The sequence below is a fragment of the Arabidopsis lyrata genome, assembly GCF_000004255.2.
Source record: "Arabidopsis lyrata subsp. lyrata unplaced genomic scaffold ARALYscaffold_6, whole genome shotgun sequence".
Lineage (NCBI taxonomy): Eukaryota > Viridiplantae > Streptophyta > Magnoliopsida > Brassicales > Brassicaceae > Arabidopsis > Arabidopsis lyrata.
Genome location: NW_003302550.1, coordinates 20,572,165 through 20,581,012, shown reverse-complemented (window position 1 = coordinate 20,581,012; position 8,848 = coordinate 20,572,165).

The window sequence follows — 8,848 nt, the reverse complement described above, 5'->3', positions numbered from 1 at the left end:
ATCTCATAATGCATTTTTATTTTTCGTGAGCTTTATTACAATGCATTTATTAGGCACATATCAAATTTAATTTTAATTTGGGGATGTCAAATCTCAAAGAATACCTTTAATATTGTGAGATTTTTCTTCTTCCTTTCTTAAAGGAAAATCTGACGTTATTCAAAATTTTTTTTTAATCTTACTAATGTAAAAGAAGAAAACATGAGTAAAATTTTTAGTCGATTTCGAAGCACTACAAAACAAGCTTTTGTTAGGTAATTTTGGTTTCGAAAATGTAATTTTTGAGACGGATTCTCAGGTTCAAATGAAGGCTATTCAAGATTCAGCTTCGGGGCTGCGACTCACCAACTATATGGCAGATATTCTATGGCCGCGAAGAAGGCATCGGAAACCTTCATAAAAAAAAAAAACTTTTGTTAGGTAATTTGATCATGTCATCAGTATTGTATATTTGTATATGATACGAAAACAATCATTTAGAAAAATAACTAGGAGGCAAACTAAATGTTGTTCTTTTTATCATGCCCATTTTTCTCCCAACCAAACCTCTAGTATACAATTCACAGTTAAAATTAAAGGTTTTGGTATAGATCATTTACCGATTGAATTACTAAGAATAATGTGGTCAAACATTTTAACTTTTGATAATTATGTTCAAATAGTTTTTACCACCAAAAATATAAGAAACTCACATTCCAGAAGGGTCGGTGAAAGAAGTATTTCTCAAGAACCTTACGTCATTAGGTTAATGTATATACTAGGAAATGTGAATGGATGTATGTCTATATCCATGTAACAAACAAAAATACATCTACATGTGTGTGGATGTGTATGAAATTGTATATGATCTCTGTTTATTTCCTTGCAAGAAACCACAAGACATCTATATTTATATACGTAACTAAATTTGATAGAAGAGACCTCTTAGAATGATGTAAAATGACATCTACCAACACACATTTAAACGTTCAGGGCATTTATTCATCTATATACAGCATGATACAAACAGAAATTTCCAAAGGAGAGTAAGTAATAATGTTTTCTTCTCTAGTTTTAGTAAACAATAATTACAAAGCTTTCAACCTATAATATTATTTAGAGTCAGGATTAGAGTAGGTTTGAGGCCTTTTGCGAATTAACACGAAATCTTTTCAAAAGAGAACATTGTGAAACATCCTTCAACTTTTTCTTAAGTAAGAAACAAAATCAAGCTAGCATGGCGTAAATTAAATCTATAACTAAGAAAATTATAAGAAAATTTTGCAAGATAAATTTTGTGTCAAACAAAAAGGTAACAACGATAACATTATGTCAATCCGTTTTGAGTAGAAACGCGTCCTGTGAGTAGGAATATATGAGTGGTGTTTTGTGAGGATTGTTCGATGCTTAAATGATGAGTATTTTAACCATAAGATCGGAAACTAGAATGAACCAAAAAATAGAAGAAAGATAACAAGTCCTTGTTAGTCATTTTTCAGCTGCACTCCAGTCAAAAGATTTTTTCTGACAAATCAAACTCCAACCTTCACAAATGTCGTTGGTGCCGGCGGTGTTAAATTTTGTATACACAAAGTCTTTTTTAACAGATTTTTGTAGGTTGGAGTTTGATTTGTTTGATTTAATCTAAACTAGTTTTTGCAGTTTGTAGAAAAATTGTATATTTTTGTCACTAAAGACATTTTTAGTTGCCAACCAAATTAAGGAAACTCAATTCATAATCACTAGATTACAATAGAATTGGTTGTCACATATTTCTACCGTATAATTTATGAATTATGTAAGAAATAAAATTGATAGTCATAAATTTCTTATGAAGCCTCTCTGTTTTTGATGTACGTTGGTTTTTGTCTGGACCGTCGTAATCCGAATATCATATCAAGTTTCGACTGCATTTGTCATACAAGTCACATAGTAGCTGAAACAAAAATCAAATTTGTACAAGTAAATAGGAGAAGACTTGCAAGTATCCTACTTTATAAATTACACAAGTTAGAAAAACATTTATGAAAAAAAAAAGTGATTGAATTAAAGAAATTCTCAACCTCAGAACTTGAAACCAAGGCTGGGCCATTTCTTAACAGAATACTCTTTCTTGGGAGGTCTTGCGTTAGGATCAATCAGATTCTGGAGCGACTTGGCTTTGTAGTTCGGCGACGGCCCAGTTTCCTTCAAAAGCTCGGCCAGACGCTTCTTTTCGTCCTCAAAATCCGGATTCGCTCCCGAGCTTTTCCTCTCTCAGCTTCAGATCCTGCTCTAATATCTCAACTCCTCTATCCTGTAAATTACAAATAGCCATCACAAAAAAAGTCTTTAATGTTTTGGCCTAGTAGTTTTCATTAAGGATGTCTAAACTAGTTTAACCAATCCAAACTAAACCGAAACCATACCCAAAAATCTGTACTCAACTGTGGTATCTTTATCATTCGTGTCCAAGTTTTCTCATGAAAGTTGTAAACAACAATTATGATTTTGAAAACTAATAAAGTATAAAAAAAAAGGACATTTTTAGTTCTCAACTTAAAATAAGTATCATTTAACCATTTCATTACCATAAATTAGTTCTTTCCCATACTACTACTACCATTGAATTTTATGAAATTCTTTTTGATAGCTATAATTTTCTTATATCTCTGTTTTTTTAGGATCAAATTCTCAGGGGCTCTCCAAGCTCAATATTTTTTCTCAAATGCTCCTCTTCTAAAAAGAAATTTCTTTTTGATTTATTTTAAATCGAAATATGAGACAAAGACTTTGTAACCCTTAAAAACTTCATCTATTTACGACCCAACCAGTCTAATCGGATCATCAATTATCCGAACTCACACTTATTGGGTCATATCCAATTAAAATCTTTTTTTTTTTCTTTAGGGTTCGTTCAACCTTTGAAAGAAATCATTTGACACTTAACAGTTTTTTTTTTTTTTCTACTTCTTCGACGTCAAACTTGGTATAACTACAGACAACTACGTCTTTGTGTAAGTTAAAATCAAGTTTTCATTTTGGGTTTTGTATAAAAACGATTGAAATTAGGGATACCATAATTAATCGTTAGTCGATTTGTTTGTGTAGAATCTGAAGTGATGGAATGGAAGTGCTAATAGAATCGTTTGAATGGATGTGTTAATCTGATCGATAAAATAGAAGTGATAATCTAATCGATTGATTTTGTTTGTACGTTTGTGCAAGAGAGTAGTGGCTCGAACAAAAAACCCAACTGTATCGAATCCTATAGAACCAGAGAAAATCATGGAATAAGAATATGGCATAAGTGGATTATGAAGCAACAAATTCAATTTCTCGCAGGGATTCAACAGTATAATCTATACACTTTAGACAACTAATAGAACTTGGTATAACTATATTTTTTTGTAACTTATATAGAAATTTGGCATAACTACGTCAGTTTGTTAAACTTAGTACAACTTGGTTAATATAGTTATTTGAAATTTTTGTATAACTAGGTAAAACTTGGTACGTAGTTGTTCTACCCAGATTTTGTTCTCTCTCATCCTTTTTCTCTTTCTATAGTAGAAAATAAAAAAATTGAAAATTTTCAAAATTTTAAAACCGTAAAAAACGTGGGTCAAACTGCTCTCGGTCAAACTACGCCGTCATAAATTGCAAGTGGGCGCCGTAAAACAAGTACATCTGCCAGGTGGCACTGCAAAAATGAACATAGTTATTCCTAGTTTTCAAGTTGTACTCGCATATACACAGTTGTACTTTTTGAGATTTTTTGAATAATTAGTTATACTTGGATTGAAACTAAATTTTTTTAGTTATACCCATGATTTTAGTTATTTGAGGTACATTTCCTATGTTTTCATGCAAAAATATCTGTCAAAACGTTATTTTTGTGTGTTTTGCAATGCAATGGGGATAACAATAACAAAGTCATCTTAAAAGTATAAGGTCTTTCTTATACAAAAATGAGTTTAATGAAAACTATCTTATAAATTTTGTTAAACTAATGTTATTTAAGAAGATTTGTTAAATTTCTAAAGTGCATATGAGGATTTTATAAATGGTCTAACTAATTTATTAAACAATTTGTACAAAAATGAGTTTAATGGAAACTATCCTATAAATTTTGTTTAACTAATGTTATTTAAGAAGATTTGTTAAACATTGGTTAAATTTCTAAAGTGCATATGAAGATTTTATAAATTATCTAACTAATTTATTAAATTACATATAAAGATTTGTTAAATTGGTCGTAGTTGTACCATTAAGAAACCAAGTTTTATCAAGTTATACAAATATAGAGTATCAAACATTAAATACAGACACAAATACACAAATACGGACTGATATGGAATGTTATGATTGGTCGGAACAGTCAATTTTCATTGTTCAAAATAATAGCTTCTTATTGGTCAAATTATTTTTGTTATTTATTATTAAATTTGATTTTATAAGGGTAAAATAGAGTTTTTGTATTTTATTAAGAGTAGGAGAGTATGTGAGATTTTTGGAGAGTAAATAGATTGACAAGTGAGGAGTAAGGAGCTCCTCAGATTTGGACCCGTTTTTTTATGTAGGTGGGTTTTGTGGACCGTCGTAATCTACTAATTAATATCAAAGAGGGAGTGAATTTTAAAAGATTAACATTAAATTTGTTGAATATGACATTATATACTACTAGGTTATCGCTGGGAAACTTATTTACAATTTTTTAAAAAAATTTATGTATTAAATTTACAAAATAAACATTTGATTGTGTTTATGTATTAAATTATTCAAATATTTGAATTATTACATAAAATTTACCGTGTTTTTATGTTATATCATAAATATTGTATAAAGATGTCAAAAAGTTTTGTGAATAAAAATGTAAAAAAAAAAAAAAAAAAAAAACTGTGATTAAAAACACTTTTGAAACATATTTTATGAATGTAAAATTATATATTAGTGACCAAATACATGACGAAGAGTTATAATAAAGAGATGAGACTGTCCAAAAAGTTTTCTAGGTATACTATTGACATAGAACACTAAAAAATCTCATTAAGGGTATAAATATCTAAACAATCCTATACTATTATTTGGGAAGTACATCCTATAAGTCGTAACGTTGATTTTGTAAGAAATTACAATGTATTCCATTAGAGATCTCTAATCATAATCATTTTAATTCCATGTCACTAATATATATTAACGGGTCAACGGGTCAAAGGTTTAAAGATATTAAAGAGATTTTGTTTAGATTTTACAATTGTTATAAATAAAATTTATAAAGAAAATGTTGTTATTCACGTATGATAAAAGTATTCACTAATCAAAAAATAGAAATAGATCATTTTTATTTACATTAATCACGCATCAAATATTTTATGTTATTCAGTTTCCATAAAATCCTTTGAAAATATTGTTGGTAGTTATAATTTGTTTAGATCTAGATATAAATTTGTGCTATTAAAATTTATTTAATAAAAATTTTACAAATTTTGTGGTGTACATCTAAAATTTAAAACCTAAATTGCTAACTACTCCGAGTTTGGTAACTATATTTTCGTTTGTTATTTTTAGTATTTATTAAAATTTTAAAAAATAAATGCTACATAATCTATTTTTCCATTTATTTTCTATAAATGTAAAAGAAATTTCTAAGATTTTCATAATAAATACAAAATTTCTAAATATATTTAATGCTGAATATTCTTAAAGTCGAGATCATACTCAAATCTTTTTATTTCCTTAAATAAGGCTTTTTTGTTAAAAAACAAAAAATTTATATCTTTAGTTAATTATTTTAGTTTGAATATGTAAATATTAAAAGATTTAATCAAAAGACTATCATTCAATTTATTAAGATTGCTCTACATGCTAAAAGAATATTCTACTAGAAGATTTTAATTTCTTAACCCTAAATCGACATCTCCTCTTCATTATATAAGATCATTCATTTATCTGAACAAGACATCCATTTTTTTCTTTCCAGTTTTATATGATTTTATTTTCTTTCTAATTTTGCTCAATCAAATTTATTTGTTTCAGTTTAGCTTTCTTATTATCACATTATATATAATTTCATATACATTGATGTTAATATCGTTTTCTAATATAATTTTTTTTCTACATTATGCAGGTGCATATTATATTTGATAATGGAAAAGCATATTTCACATTTGATTGGGATGTAATTTTGAAAGTTCAAGGTACAGTACTTTTAATTTTCCATTGATGCTACTTTGATATATGCTTTAACCAGATTTTAAGATTGAATACTATAAAATTACAGCGAAAAAATGATAAGATTTGTAAGCTTAGATTTTTACTTTCAAATATATTAAAACTTGTTAACAAAAATATATTTGAAAGACTTGCTAACAAAAATTCTTTTTAATGATATTTGCGTTTTATCTTGCGTCTTGTCGTTGTTAATTCATAGATTTATTCCGTAATCAAGAAAGAAGAGATAAAATTCTTATCAAATATTCGTTTTCTTTTATTTTAAAACAACATGATACTGGGCCAAACAAAATCCAATATAGCCCACGTAAAAACTTAAACCCAATACAACTACAGTTAAACCTCTATAAATTAAGGGAGATTCGCAAAAATGCCCCTTTTTCAATATTCCTTTTCAAAAATGTCCCCTTTGGCTGTCCATTTTTAAAAAATACTCATTTTTATGTACAAAATGACTAAATTATCTTTCTTTTAATAAAATATTTCACAAATATATAAGGAAAACATGACAATGTGCACACATCAAAATTACAAATTTGATTTTGTAAAAACTTGTAAAACCTTTAAAATTTTCCCGTAAAAATTTTTCCCGCCAAAAAAAAATTTTTGCGGGAAAAGTGATTTTAAGGTTTTTACAGGGTATTTATAAGGTTTTACAATGTATTTTAAAAGGTTTTACAACGTATTTATAAGGTATTTATAAGATATTATAAGAATTTACAAGCTATTTTATAAGGTTTTACAAGTTATAAGGTTTTACAAGTTTTTTATAAGGTTTTACAAGTTATAAATACCTTATAAAACCTTATAAGTACCTTGTAAAACCTTTTAAAATACATTGTAAAACCTTACAAAACACTTGTAAATACTCTGTAAAACCTTTAAAATACTTTGTAAAATTTTCCCGCCAAAAATTTTCCAGCCAAAAAAATTGCGGAATCACTTTTCCCGAGAAAAAAAAAAATTTGGCGGGAAAATTGTGGGATCACTTTTCCCGCCAAAAATTTGTGGGATCACTTTTCCCGCCAAAAAATATTTTGTATTTTGTGGACCTAATTTTGTTTCAAATAAGGGTAAAATGGTCATTAAAAATTAAAAGAGGGCAAACTTAAAAATGGACTCTCAAAGGGGGCATTTTTGAAAAGGGGTATTGAAAAAGGGGCATTTTTTAACAATTTCTCATAAATTAATACTCGATAAATTAATAAACACAATAAAATAATAAATTTTGCCGGTCCCAAGTCGGGCCAGTGTAAAAATTTACCAAATTCGATAAGATAATAAGATAATAATTTTTTTCAAATCTCTATGTAAAAATATGGTCCCAATAATATCATAAATTAATAATCGTGTGAATTTACATATATATATAAAAAGATAATATATTTTTAGTAGTTTTTAAAAATAAATTTCTATTCATAAAATAGCTAACTTATGTAAGTTTTCAAAATTTAAAAAAAGTATAATTTTTACTTAAATAATCGTATAGGCCGTTCAAATATAACAGTTGAAGTCACTATGTTACATATTTTTTGTATATGTGAATTTATTTATAATCTAGGTTATTATTGTTTTTAAAAAATTATCTTTCTTCTAAATATTAAATATTCAAAGTCTAAAATTACCAAAGTTAAAGCATCTAAAGCATTACTTTTAGTCTTTTATTTAAATCAAATTATTTTTTCTCATATTTAAAAAAAAATATAAATTAAAAACAAAAACTCTCTATAAATTAATATCACTATAAATTAATACATTATCATGGTTTCAACATTATTAATTTATAGAGGTTTTACTGTTTTTTTTTTTTGCTCTCAATGACACAATGCAATTATGAATACCTAATTGAACCAAATATATTGTTAATCTCATATAAACAAAAATACAAATCTAATGCAGCTAAATATATTTGATATACAATACAATATTCTCTCCTTCTTTATTACCAAGTCATGTTTTTCAACCAAGTTAAGATTAAACAACATTTAATTCCTACAATAAAATAACCCAATATGATATAGAATATAGATTTAAAATTTATCATATAATATTATTTAATTCTACAAACAAAATATACAACCATCGTCAAATGAAATATATAACATTATATCCAAATAGTAATAAAAATTAAATATTATGATATATTCCCTTTTATACTATAGTAACTATACTATTATACTATATTATTTCTTATTTTTCGAACAAAATATACAATTTAATTCATAAAAAAATATTAAATCTCATGCTGTATAGCACGGACCATGATCTAGTTAGATCTATTATTTCTATTACCAAATATAGTCTAGAAAATCTCACCCTAGTACTATCCATGTAACCAATAAAATATACAATATCTTTTTATTTAATATATTATAGAACCAAAAACTATATAACGAAAAAATAATAAAATATCTTAAATAAATAAATATTATAGAACTAAAATATATATAACTTGTTAGGTAAGAATTTGAATATTATCAATTTTGATAGTAGAAAAACATTAGTCCATACATCATGCTCGTGATTTTGATATCTACGGATGACAACTATGACATCGACAAACTTCTTCTAAATAAACAAGATATGTACTTGATTGGTATGTCAGATTAACACTTGAATCAATAGAACAATAATTTTAAGCTGAATATAAATGATA